A 13427-nucleotide genomic window follows, 5' to 3' on the forward strand; every position below is an offset into this window, starting at 1 on the left:
ATGGACGACTTGCAGCATTCAGCTCCCTCTACCATGTGGGCTCTAGGGATTAAACTAAAGTCCCTAGGCTTGGCAGCAAACACCTCTGCCCGATAAGCCATTTCACTGAGACCTGAGAACGTACATTTTTAAAAATAAAGCTTTTTTTTTTTTTTTTACATTTTATTTATTTATTGTATTATGTATTTGTGCCATAGTGTATGTGAGGAGATCAGAGGAAAGTGGGGGCAGTCCGTTCTTTCCTTCGACCATGTGGGTGGGTCCTGGTGATAGAACTCCAGTCATCAGGCTTGGTGGCAAGTACTTTCACCTGCAGAAGCATGGCCCAAAGGACTTAATTTCTTTCTTTCTTTCTTTTCCCCCAAGACAGGGTTTCTCTGTGTAGTTTTGGAGCCTTTCCTGGATCTCTCTCTGTAGACCAGGCTGGCCTCGAACTCACAGAGATCCTCCTGGCTCTGCCTCCCAAGTGCTGGGATTAAAGGCTGGCGCCGCCACCACCTGGCTAATTTGTTTTTCTTAATCAAGTGACCCTCTGAATAGTCTTTCCTAGGCATAAAAGGAACATTTAAAATGTTTTCTGCTGCTTGTGTTGGGAGCAAAGGACATACATCCTTCCACCCACAGAACTCCAGGGAAACCAGAGTGTTAAACACACAGGACTATCTTTCCAGTGGGAAAGATGTAAAACCTGTTTTTCCATCCAGAAAGCTGAGAATTGGAAATGAGTAATAGCCTGGTGATCCGTGTTATCTGTTGGGTCAGGCCATATTAAGCTCCTACAACCAGAACTGGAGGTAGCTAGTAATCTAAATGGCCTTTATAGCCAGGGGCTCCCCAAGCTCCCACAGCCAGGACCAGAGATTCCTAATTACTAAGTGACCCTAACATTATCTGTACAGCCAGAGGCTCCCCTAAGCTCCTACAACCAGGAACAGAGGTGATTAAAAGCCCAAATGACCTCTACACTATATGCATGACCATGACTACACCAGACCCCTGCTCAGGCCCTTAAGCTGGTACAGGTAGCTTATCTCCAGAAACCATCTTCTTGGAAGAAATGACATACACCTAGTCTAGTCAAGTTTTGTTGTAATTATGTTCCCTTGTTTCCTTGTGCACCAGGGATTGTATTAGACCAAAGCTTTTTCTTTTTTTTTTTCCAAATTATACTGTGTTTAAATTTATTGGGAATAAATTGCCTGGCATCAGATTCTCTGAAATCTTGATCCAGGTTCACAAAGACAGTCTCACCTCTTTACAGTTCACTTCCCTGCCTGCCGGGTCCTCTTGTGTTTGTTTGTTTAAATCGTGTGTGTGTGTGTGTGTGTGTGTGTGTGTGTGTGTGTGTGTGTGTATGTATGGGTGTTTTGTCTGCTTATGTGTCTGTGTGCCATGTGCATGCCCGGTATTCCCAGAGGCCAGAAGAGGCTGTCAGATCTGCTCAAACTGCAGCTACAGATGACTGTGAGCCAACCCAGGTCCTCTGGAAGAACATCCAGTGCTATTAACCACTGAGCCATCTCTCGAGGCCCCAAGGGGTCATTTTAAGAACTTACAAAACCAGTCCATTTTATGAGACGTTTTCAGCTGTACGGTGGAGTTGGCCTTGTTGGTTGTTTTCTCTATTCTTGGTTTTCTGGACACTTTAGAAGGGAGGTGTGGCGGTTGGAGTGGCGGTTGGGATGAAAACGGCCCCCAGGCTCACAGCGTGTGGCAGTATTTGAAAGGCTTGGGACAAGTGGCTTCTGTTGGATAAGCGTGGCCTAATTGGAGGAAGTGTGTCACTGGGGGTGGTTTTGAGTTTTCAGAATCTCAAGCCAGGCCCCGTGTCTCTCTTCCTGCTGCCTGCCAATCCAGATGTGGAACTCTCAGCTCCTTCTCCAGCACCTGTCTGCCTGCGTGCCACCACGCTTCCCACCCTGACGATAATGGACTAAACCTCTGAACGGTAAGCCAGCCCCAATTAAAAGTTTTCCTTTAGAGAGTTGCTGTGGTCATGGCATCTCTTCACAGCAATAGGACACTGACTAAGACCGGGGGGGGGGGGGGGGGGGGGGGGGGGGGGGTGTACGGCTGGGTGTCAGAGAAGCAACAGCTGAGGTTCACGGGCACACCGCAGACAATAGTGGGACCAGAAGGGAATCCTGGCTCATCCTAAGGGTTCTTCTCCCCCTCTCCATGCTGCCCCTGGTAAGTTATTCTGAGTTAAAGACAGTCTCCTCTCGGCTTCTAGAAGAACTGGAAAAAGGAAGCAGGCCTTCTTCAAGGCCACTGGTGGTGATGATAGAAAAAGTCCACAAAATACACTCCAAGGAAAGTTAAAATTCAGCCTATGGGGGCTGGAGAGATGGCTCAGTGGTTAAGAGCACTGGCTGCTCTTCCAAAGGTCAGTACTGAGTTCAATTCCCAGCAACCACATGGTGGCTCACAACCACCTGTAATGGGATCTGAAGCTCTCTTTGGCTGGCATGCATGCAGACAGAGCATTTGATGCCAGAATGTGGGGCAGGAATTTCCACCTAAAACCTGACAAAGTTAAAAAAAAAAAAAAAAAAAAAAAAAAAAAGCTAAAACAGCTTCCTAGTTGTCTCTCTCAAGTTAGAGGCAGCCTGTGGTGCCTGGTGTGCTCGTTTGACCAGCAGTATGATGGGAATGAGGCGTCTGCAAGCAGCACATTATGCTGTGTGGTGGATTTAGCCTTTCTAGTACCAAAAAAAAAAAAAAAAAAAAAAAAGAGGTTTCTGGGCTACACACTGGTTTGATAAAAGCATGGGCCCACTGTTTCTAAGAGTTGATGGCTCCCAGAGCTGGTGATAAACGTACCACCGCCATGTTGGGAAGCTGAGGTGGGCGGAGCCACTAGCCACAGCGGCCAATTTTGTCTTACAAATGCTGCAGTTTAAAACAATAGTTACGTGCTCGCTTCGGCAGCACACATACTAAAATTGAAACGATACAGAGAAGATTAGCATGGCCCCTGCGCAAAGATGACACGCAAATTCGTGAAGCATTCCATATTTTGGAAAGATATTAGAAAACTCTTAAAAAAATAGTTACACAATAAGGCTGATTCAGATTAAACAAGACTTTAAATGCTTTACAATGTGTGTAAAAATGTGTGTAGGCTTGAAAAGAGAAAAAAAGAAATATATACAGTTATATTAAAAAAAATAGAGAGTTCTTAAAAATAAAATCTTCAAAGAGACAGTAAAGGTAGTACAAAAAAATAAGCCACGTAATGATGGATATCACACAGAAAATCTGGATCATGTTGTCTTTGATATTCTTAACTACAAAAAAAAATTTGATTGTAAAAGCTGTTGAGTTAAGCCAATATATATATATTTTAAAGATACCTTGACTTCAAAATTTAGATGTAAGGTTATGTTGCTTTGAAAAGGAAGCTTTTCTTTTGTTTCTACAGAAAGCCAGAGGCTATGAATTTGTTCCAGATTAAGATACATCAGATTTGACCAGCCAAGACCCCCTGAAAGGTCTCCAATGACACCAGGGCCCAGATGATCCAATATCCAGAATGGTTTCAAGGCAACTGGCTAAAACAATACAGCCTCATGGACTACTCCATAAGCCTAAAACTTTCTTTATGTCCCCATAAGATACAGCACCCTCCTCCAACAGGAAATAGTAAGAGAAGCTACGCCCAAATTTCCAAATATACTAAGCTTGATTGGCTCACTCCTTCTCTAAACCCAGGCATATTGCTTTAAAAAAAAAATAAAAGTTAAGAGATTCTTATGCCCCAAATCAAAAGAGCCCTCTGGTGTAGGACAGAAAAAACCCAATATTTTTATTTAAAACAGGTTAATTATAAATATAATCTCTTTCTAAAGAAAAAAGGGGATAGTTTAACTATAATAGAATAAAAGAGTAGATTAATAAACCTACTTTTAAAGAACAACAACTTGTTTAAAATGTTTTACATTGGTATAGATTTTAGTCTATTGATACAAGTTTAAACTTAATTTTGTTATACTGTGTATATATTTCTACTCTCATTTTAGGTATTATGTTTATGTAATTCATTTAGATTATAATGGATAATTAAGAAATACAGATCAATCAGTCTTCTATGGTAGTCAAACTTATAGTCATATTAAGTTTTCTAGGTATACATAGATATATTTCAGATAGACAAGTAATCTTCAAACACTTCAAAGACCTACAAAATACGACATTTAAAATATTTTTAAAAATTTTGACTTTATGGACAGTGAGACATGTCTGCTCCTGGCAGCACTAATTTACTTCACAGGGGAAGATGGGCATCAAAGACACTCTATATGGAGTTTATCTTCACCTTGGCAAAAACAGCCATTTGAGCAAGAAACTGTTCTTGCCTGGACTGCTTGATCGACTGGACATGCAGGACCCATAGAAAGGTGACCACTAAACTTTGCTTGACAAAACGGTCCTTCAGGTTCCTGCTTCACAGAGGAAACTGCCAGACATTCTACAGGACACTGAGAAAAGTGACCAAGAGACTCTAGCCCTGTGGGCTAAAGACAAATGCCCCAACTTTACAAAGGAACATTAGGTGACTGTCCAGGCTGCCAGTTGTCTCTGTCTACCCTACAAGACTCCCGAAAGTTGCTTGCATCCTTCTCCCATTTCTCAGGTAATATTATATCCTTCTGAGGTCTTTGATGTAGTTGAAGACTAGAGATAGTTATAATTTTCCTTAGTTATGATCAAAGATAAGTTAGATATGAAACCTTAGACTCACAAATATAAGATAGATAGGACATCTTCTTTAATTTTGCCAAATAGACTAGTTATTATAAATAGACTAGATATTATAACTGTAATTCTTGCTTGATAATTGTTTTGTTATCTGTAATTTTACTATGTGAAAGTTAAAACCTTCCTTAAAAAAAAAAAAAAAAAAGGAGAAGTGCTGTGGGATGTTCTGTGTGTTAAATGTGTTGCTCTGATTGGTTAATAAATAAAACACTGATTGGCCAGTAGCCAGGCAGGAAGTATAGGTGGGACAAGGAGAGAGGAGAATTCTGGGAAGTGGAAGGCTGAGGCAGAGACACTGCCAGCCACTGCCATGACAAGAGAGATGTAAGGTACCGGTAAGCCACGAGCCATGTGGCAAAGTATAGGTTAATAGAAATGGGTTAATTTAAGACAAAAGAAGTAGATAACAAAAAGCCTGCCATGGCCATACAGTTTATAAGTAACATAAGCATCTGAGTGATTATTTTATAAGTGGGCTGTGGGACTGCAGGGGCTTGGCGGGAGCTGGAGGAAAAACTCCAGCTACAAGCACTCATACCTAATGAGTACATAAATACATAAAAAAACATTTTAAAAACTTCAGCCTATGACTGAGTCACCACCCTCACCATAGGGATTTGTTTTCTTGTGGCCAAACTTGGGTTTGTTTGCTCATTGTTTCAGAGGTCTGTAGCCTTGAACTTTGTGCTCAAGTGTGACCTTAACCATCTGACCACCCTACCTCTACCTCCTAAGTGTACCTGGATTCATGTGGTCCTAGGGATGGAATTCAGGGCCAGGCAAACACTCTAGCAACTGAGCTATCTCCCCACCAAATTTGTTGGGTGGTAAATCAAACAAACAAAAACCGCAACAGATTGTTAAACAATCAGTTTAACCTTTCCAGAAATCAAAATGCCTGCTCGGAGCCAACACACACTTTCTCTTTGTGTGTGTGTGTGTGTGTGTGTGTGTGTGAGAGAGAGAGAGAGAGAGAGAGAGAGAGAGAGAGAGAGCGAGAGAGCACATGTTCATATAAGAAAGTAAATTTATATTAATGAAAGTAAGTGTATAATAGTCTACCAACTACAGATTCCTTAGGGTTCAGACCCCTCATCTGAAATGCAAATACCTTTTGTCGGGGGAAAAAAATCAACAGCATAATGTAACAGTACTTAGAATTGACTATTTAGATGCTAGTGTCGGCTTCAGAGCAACTTGCGGCATGGTACAGTGTTGGAATTCCTAGTCACTCCTCCAGCTACATGACTGCACATGTGCTGTTCAGATGTTTAGTCATTCCAGGGCTTAACATAATCTGTGCACTACATGGTCGCTTAATTTGCACATAGTGTGGTCACGAAATCTATGTGGCGTAGCTTTGTAAGCCCGTATGTGCGTGTGCAGGGGAATGCATAAAAGGTGGATCACAGACACCCTCCCACCCCCACCCCCAATCCCTGCCTTCTCTCTCTGCACATGTCTTCCACAGGCCGGGTCATGTTCTTTTCTGTCCCTTCCTTCTCCTAGTAAAACTCTTATAGTGGGTTTTGTCATACCTCGTGCCTTTTCTCAAACAGTAACAGTGCCGCTTAATGAATAACATTGCGCCACTGCATTAAAACCAACATACAGCATAAAGAGCTTTATAATAAAGGTCCTGTGAGTAAGCACAACATGGCAGAGACCTTGTGGTGGTTTGAATGAGATCGGCCCCCATAGGTGCTTACATTTGAATGCTTGGTTTCCCAGTTGGTAGAACTATTTGGGAAGGATTAGGAGGTGTGGCCTTATTGTAGGAGGTGTGTCACTGGGGGTAGGGGTGGGCTTTGAGGTTTCAAAAGTCCACATCATTCCCAGTTACCTCTCTCTCTCTCTCTCTCTCTCTCTCTCTGTCTCTCTCTCATGCTTGTGGATCATGTGTGAGATTTCAGCTACTGATCCAGTGCTATGCCTGCCTGCTTGCCTGCCTGCCGCCACGCTCCCTGCCATGACAGTCATAGACTCCCGTGAGGCTCCAAATTGTGTTTTCTTTTGTAAGTTGCCTTGGTCATGGTGTTTTGTCACAGGAAGAGCAAAATAACTAAGAAAGACCTGGAGGTAGGCAATGAACACAAAAAGGGAGTATCAGGGAACTGGGGGATCCCAGCATTTGGGAGGTTGAAGCAGGAGGACTGCCGTGAGCTTGAGGCTACTCTGGATTACACAATGAGTATAAACTGAGAGGGACACACAGTGACATCTTGTCTCCAAAAAAAAAAAAAAAAAAAGCAACAAATTAACGTCTTCAAAGGAATAAATCCCTCCCTCCTCCCATCTTTACCAGGTCAACCAAACACTCCTGTATCTCCAAGACTCAGTCAAGAAGTGGAGGCAAATCCATGATTTAGAAACTGTTCTGAGCTGCTGGGTGGTGGTGGCTCACGCCTTTAATCCCAGCACTCGGGAGGCAGAGGCAGGTGGATCTCTGTGAGTTTGAGGCTAGCCTGGTCTACAGAGCGAGATCCAGGACAGGCTCCAAAGCTACACAGAGAAACCCTGCCTCAAAAAACCAAAAAATTGAAACAAAACAAGAAAAGGAGGAGGAAGAAGAAGAAAAGAAAGAAAGGGTTTTGAGCTGTCAGACTCTGTCTCAGAAAAGAAAGAACAAAGGAAAAAAGGGAACTAAAGCAAACTTGAAGCTGCATTTGGCAGTTCTGAAGATGTGGGTGGGGGATCACTTCTGCCCTAATTTCCAGATTGCCTACTCAGGAGAGTCCCACTCTAGTCTGCAGTGAGGACTTGAGGATGCTGTTGCTATCACTGTGTTTACCTTGCCTGGAACTATATAGACCAGGCTGGCTTTGAACTCAGAGATCTGCCTGCCTCTGCCTCCCTAGTGCTGAGATTAAAGGTATTTGTCCCCAGGCCTAGCCATTTATTCCACTTTAATATATGTCCATTTAACGAAATTTATTCCTGGAACAGAAGAATCAGGCTCGGAAAGCATACAGACCCCAATCTGTAAAGCTCATGAAACAGTTTCTCTAAAAACTCTTTCACTGTGCATACAAGTTTTCACTGAGGGGAAATGGCCACTTAAGGGGATCCTGTCCCATTTCAGGCATGTCTAAATGGTAACAGCCCCCCTTACACGGAACTTAACCATCCTCTCTACTTAACCGCAACAATTCACGGGTGCACTGCTACTTCGGGCCACTCAGAATAAGTCTCGTTCCTTACAGCCAACCTTTTCTTATGTTAAGAGCTCTCATGACCCCTGCCCTCCAAGTGATGCCTTCTCTGGCAATAAGACAACTATTAGTCAGGGTTCTCTGGAGGACAAGGGCTGCTAGAGTGCACGTACTACAGGGATTAACCCAGACTGCTTACAGGACCAGGTCCTGGCCGGCCAGCAATGACTGTCTCACCCCGGAGAAGCTGAGAATCCCAGAGCTGCTCACTCACCCAGGCTTCACGTCTCAGCATTTCCAGTCCAGTGCTGAAGACCTCGGGCATTCCTGGAGGGCCAATGGTCTTCGGTCTCCTTGGAACCTGAAGAAGCTGGTTCTAACATCTCCAAAGGGTTACCACAGCAACAGGACGAAAGAACTCTCCAGAGGACAGAAGGCAGACACTCGAAAAGCAGTCTCCTCTACCACATCCTTTTATCTGGGCTGACACCACATTTCGGGTGGGTCTCTCTGTTCAAATAATCTGATCAAGAAAACTCCTGGCAGGTGAGCCCAGAGGCACGCATATCAGTTGACGCTACATGCCGTCAAGATGACAACCAGGATGAACCATCACCGTGACCTATAAAACGGCTCCTGCTGTCTGACCCAGTAATTTCAGTTTGTAAAATATGTCAAGTTGGAGGAGCAAACTTGTGCAGTTCACGTTATACTTTCCTTTGCACAACAGAGAACTTCAAATAATACAAATCCCCTAAAGTCGAAATCGACTAAACAAATGACGGGCATCTTACCTGATGCTTTTACTGAAGACAGCATGTGTCAAAATTTTGTTTGCTCTGAGACAGGGTCTTCCTATGTAGCACAGGTTGGCCTTGAATCGGCCATGTAGCTCAGACTCTTAATTTTTCTGCCTCCTGAGTGCTGGGATTATAGGTATGTGCTGCCCTAGCTGACCTGAGAGTTAGGTCAGGTCGTGTATGAGCAACACCATATGAAGAAACTTAACGTGGGGCTGGAGAGATGGTTCCTCAGTTAAAGAATCCTGGCTGCCCTTCCAGAAAGACCAGGTTCTATTACCGGCACACACATGGTGCCTCACAACTATCCATAGTTTTAGTACCACAGAATCTACCTTCTGGCCTCCACAGCCACCAAACATGCATGTGGTTACACAGATACATATACATGCAATACACCCAAACACATTTTATATACATACACACACACACACACACACACACACACACACACACACACACGAATGGAGCACAACTATATAAAAGGATTCATGTGCTCATATATCAACCAAGTCCATAACTAACTCAGCAGTCTTCAGAAGCCTTCAGCTGGGCACTGGTGGCACACGCCTTTGGCCAGCCGATCTCGGGGTTTGAGGCCAGCCTTCAAGCCACGCCTTCTCCAACTCACATAAAACAATGAGCTTACATTTGACCCACAGATGTACCCTTCTGTTTTTAATTCTGTCCTGTGTATCTTATGATTGGAAATTGCCTGGAGAGGACCAAACAGTGAGGGTCAAATTCAGGAAAGTGAGGAAGATCTGTAACTGACCCTAAGCCTCCAACAAGCCCCATCCCTAACCAGTCTCTACTCTTCCCATGTTCCTCCCTCCATTCTGGTTCCTTGGGCATTTTTGCTCTCCTTACCAACTGCACCTGGCTTGAGAATATCTTTCAAGAGCTGGTCAGACACTAGTCACGAAGGATCAGCCAACAGACCCCTGATATTCCTAACTTCACAAAATTTGTTTTTAGAGTATATGTTATGGGAGTAGGTCTGTCTAAGCAAGAGACAGGGAATAAATCGACCAGTAAATGTCTAGTAAGACAGATATGAATTGTGTGACTAATAGAGTAAGAGACCATGTCTGAAATGCTAGTCAGGGAAGAGTTTTGAGATAACAATACTCTGATACAGACCCAAAGGATGAGAGCCAACCACTAAAATTGTAAAATCAAAACAGAAGGACCGGGGAGCAAGTCATGCTTACAGAACTGGAAAGTGAGGGTCTCCAATAGCTGACCACACCTCAGCATGGGCAGAAAAGAGTCTGGAGAGGTTGTGAACAAGTTACCAACTACACATGCAACAAGGGGTTGCCAAGATCTGACTTAGATTTTTACTTAATTATTTTCTGCCAAACTGGGGGTACAATTTGGGGTTTCGTGCATGCTAGGCAAGTGTTCTACCACTGAGTTACCTTCCCAGCCCCTGGTTCATATTTTTATTTCTTATTACTTTTATTTGTTTATGTGTGTGTGTGTGTGCACATGTAGAGGTTACAGGATAGCTTGCGGAGGCTGGCTGGCTCCCTCCACCATGTGGGCCTGGGGGATAGGCTTGGCAACAAGCTCTTTTACTGACTGAGCCAGCTCATGGGCCCTGATTCATATTTGAAATTTTTCATTCAGAGTGCAGAGAATGACTTATCAGAAGGTCAAAGTAGGGTCAGTAGGCCAGTAAAGAAATTGATGTACTGGCATTAATTTGTGGTATGGTTTTGACGGCACCTAGGTCAGGGAAGGAAACAAGTATAGTAAATTTATTTATTTTATATGTGTATATGTACCACATGCGTGCATGGAAGTCAGAAGAGAGTAACAGATCTGCTAGCACTGGAGTTACAACCACAGTGTGGATTCTGGGAAGTGAACCCAGGTCTACTGCCAAGAGCAATGAGTGCTCTTAACCACTGGGCCATCACTCCAGCCCCGTGAGTTATAAACATTGAAAGGAATGTTATCAACCAAGTAAAAGCCAAAAGAAATGAAAAACTACACCAAAACAGAACTAATATTTATATATTCTCTTCCTAAAACAACCTAGAGTTGGTGACTGGTTTCTTTGGAAGACACAGCAAACAAGAACATACTCTTTCATATCTGATCCTAAAATTTGCTTTTATGGTCCCTTGATTTCCTCTTGACACGGGGTACAGAACTGTGACCCCTTCCCACAGCTTCTCTCCAGGTGGCTAAACACTAGGGAGCAGCCTAAAGCGCCCGTTCTCTACAGCTTGGTGTTTTGTTTCGCTGCAGCTCATTAACTAGGCCATAAACATCACAGACACTGCTGCCTCTTCTGATTCCCCACACCAGGAGAACACTGTGCATAGCATTACTTTTCCATGAGAACGGTATAGAAAACTTCTTAGGAATCAATTTCACTATTATTCTATACCAAGTCTAGCTAGAAGTAGACTTTCTCCTCTGGCCTACAGAGATGCATTCATCACTTATAGACCCTCAGCACTGACTGCTACAAAAGTAGAATATATATATATATATATATATAAATGGGACAGTGAGGTGGTAGAAAGTTAAGTTCTTATTGTACTTTGACAGCTGAACTTGGTTAAGATTGAAAGCCCAGGAGTCAGACAGCTGGGCTCAGGCCCTGGCTTTCCTGTTTAGTGTACAGCATATAGAAAGTTACATAATTTCAGTAAAATGAAACTTCTTCTTCTGTGAAATTGGAATTTACTAAATCCCAAAGAACACGAAGTACATAAACCACAGTGAGAAGTATCTGAAACTCAGGAGAGGGCCTGTTAGCCTGATACCTTCCCCATCTCTCATTCTAACCTTTCGTCTTCACTGCACTTATCAAAAAGCACACACATCAACTCAGATTACATTGTACACACACCTGTAGGCAAGAGATGCCTATGGAGAAAGGGCTATTAACCACTGTCAGCACACACACACACACACACACACACACACACACACACACACACACACACACACCATGTATTGAAACTCCTGGAAAGAAGGGGTAACTTGCATCCCAGAACCTACATCCAAACTCCACCAGTTCAAAAACCTTTTTAATGGATCTTTTTTCTGTTGTGTGTGTCTATATCCCATTACCTAGCTGTGGAGAACCTTGGATTCTATCAAATGATTTTAGTCCAAGGGATGTTAAACTCCAGACGGGAAGATTCAATCTTTCCAGACCAAGAATAGGTGAGCTAGATTTGGAGCAGTGATGAGTAAGGATCATAGAACAGCCCTTAAGAAAACTTCCAGGGAAGGCCTGCCTCTACAGCCTGCGGCTGGGCAGAATTTACCCGGCAGACACCAGGGGGTAGCAAAATCTCACTCTCCAGGCTCCTGGGCACTAATTACAGGGAAACTGGCGAGTCTAGCTTGACCGGAAGGTTAGAAAAAGCTCCATCCCCACGGGTCTAGCTGATGGGTCACAGAGTTTCCCTTCCCGAGCAGCTTCTGTTTTAACCCTAGGAAGCAGAGGGCTCTTCCCATCCCCATGAATTAAGTGTCTCCTTTCTCCAGATCCAGAGGAGAAAGGGCAGAGTTTCTCCTGAGGCGAGAAGCATCATTTGTCACGGAGGCCCTTTCTTCTCCTCCCCGCTGTTCCCCGGGCTCAGTCCTCGAAGCCTCATCGGACTGTATCCACTGCCACACATCTCCTAAATAAACTTCACCCTCAACCTGCGGTGACAATGCCTTCACGCCCTCTCTGGGAACTGGGTAGCTTTCAGATCGCCTCCCAAATGGTCCAAACCTTTTGGACCAGTCCGCTGTGACCCAGAGGCGTGCACGGTAACCCCTTGCTGTGCTGAGCCCCATCCCCCGCCGCCCCCATCCCTTCTAGGAGATCCCACCCCGTCTTCATTTCGCGATACTCGCTGTTTGTCCGTGGGGCAAAAGGGGTGAGGCTAGAACTTTTTTGAAGGAACCTAGCTCCTCTTGTCTGCAGTTGAAGATAATAGTCACCGCCAAGAGCCCTAGCTCTAGGCGATAGTGGTGGGCCACTATCGCCTGAGACAAGAAAGATCCAGCTAGCATCAGTACCAAAGCGTGGGGTCCAATCAAGGAGCTGCTGCCTCCCCTCCTCTATCGGAAGAGCAGCAGGGGTGTACGGTTCAGAAAAAGGCAGCGAGGAGCAACTCCGAAAACGTCCCCAGACCCTACGAAGCATCCAGATCCCGGGGCACGGGCACCCCACCCCCATGCCAAGCCTTTACTTCTCCGTAATTCCCCACATCCCCCGCCCTACCCAAGCAGCACACAGGAGCCCATTGTAGTTGCCTGGAGGCTCGAGACCCAAGAAGGTGGAAGGGGAAGAAGGGCCGGCAAACGTCCAAGGCTTGGGGGGAATCCCCTACTTTCTCTGCCTTCAGCTCCATCTAAAGGGAACCAAAGCGTGTGGGTCCATCTGGGCCCCAGGACCTTGCCCAAGCCTGGCCCCGGACGGGAGAAGCGTCCTGGGTCTTAGAGATGGAAGAAGGCTACTGGCCGCCCGACAACCTTGCTCCTCGGAGGGAGACCTCTGCAGAGTCCAGAGCGAAAGGCTGGACTGATCCCGCAGAGCGAGAAGACGCGGGAAACCCGGGGCGTCCTGGGCTGGGCGGTCCTCGGAGGGTGCGGGGCGGGGCGGGCTGGCAGCGGACCGCTGGAGGAGCGGAGGCGAGGCTTGCGACGGAGGGGGCGTCTCGGCCGGGGTCCCAGGCGGGGCGGGGCGGGG

At 45.0% G+C, this 13427-nt stretch overlaps 1 non-coding gene across 1 annotated transcript; it reads left to right on the plus strand.

Moving 5' to 3' along the window:
* The first annotated feature begins 2915 nt into the window (after positions 1-2915).
* Positions 2916-3022, plus strand: LOC118591705. Its single transcript, XR_004945995.1, has one exon. It is a non-coding gene; the product is annotated as a U6 spliceosomal RNA (small nuclear RNA).
* Positions 3023-13427: the final 10405 nt, after the last annotated feature.

The sequence above is a fragment of the Onychomys torridus genome, chromosome 9 (assembly GCF_903995425.1).
Source record: "Onychomys torridus chromosome 9, mOncTor1.1, whole genome shotgun sequence".
In the NCBI taxonomy this organism is placed as follows: Eukaryota; Metazoa; Chordata; class Mammalia; order Rodentia; family Cricetidae; genus Onychomys; species Onychomys torridus.